Raw genomic sequence first — 1,071 nt, 5'->3', positions numbered from 1 at the left:
AGTTTAAAGCAATGTAAGGTGAAACATTTCAAAACAATATTTTCGCCACGATATTTTAAAATCTTTATTTCTTTTTATCCATCAAGAGAGCTATTCGTGCTATATATCAGCTTGATTATAGACAGTCACTCGAAGAAAAATTTAAGGAAATAAATGGTATGACTGTCAGTACATTTATGAAAATTTATTATACGTTCACAAAAATCGTCCCCCTTTTTGCTTTTAATAGAGATTTTTCATTATCATGACACTAGAAATAAGGGATTGCTTGTAACTAATTCTAGTAGGCTTCATAAGATACACAATAGCTTTAACGGTTAATACACTTTTATAATAAAGTTCCAGTCACTGTTTACGCATTATCTATAAATAAATTTAAATGTTTTATTAAAAAATGGCTCTACCGTTAATCCTACTACTCCACAGCTGAATATTTAAGTAACAGGACAACCTGGGACTAGATTATGATTATTTTATAGCAATTGCAATGACAGTACAATATTGTATATTTTATTAAAAAGAGCGCAAAAAAGAATGCTGGGAGAGTTTTTTGTGTCGTTTGGTATTATTTACGAAACGGTAGTATTATCTACTATATTAGAAATCACATCAAAAAGAATTGAGAAAAGAAATGCCTTTTTTCCCTTTTAATGTGAAACTGGGGCATTTTTCTAATTTGATTACATATTGGTAATCACATTACTCATACTAATATCAAAATCACTGAGCTAGAGGTCCCGGGTTCGAATCCCCTGTAATGGATGTTTATATGTATGTATGTTTAAGTTGTGTATCAAATATATAATTATATTTATATATATCGTGGTCTTGAACCCATAATACAGATTATGCCTAGTTTTAGGGGTAATATAATTTGTGTAAGAGTGTGTCAATATTATTATTATTATATAATTTCATAATAATTATTGTAGTTTTACATAGGTGTCTAATCACTCTTCTTGCTTCAAAGTATTTTCTTTACTATCGTGATAAATCTGAGAAGACAATAAACCAAAGGTTTTATTTTTTTTCTATTTAAAGAAATGGTAGGTACATACCAGACTTCATATA

Source organism: Leptidea sinapis, chromosome 35, assembly GCF_905404315.1.
Source record: "Leptidea sinapis chromosome 35, ilLepSina1.1, whole genome shotgun sequence".
NCBI classification, from domain to species: domain Eukaryota; kingdom Metazoa; phylum Arthropoda; class Insecta; order Lepidoptera; family Pieridae; genus Leptidea; species Leptidea sinapis.
This window is presented reverse-complemented; position numbering follows the sequence as displayed.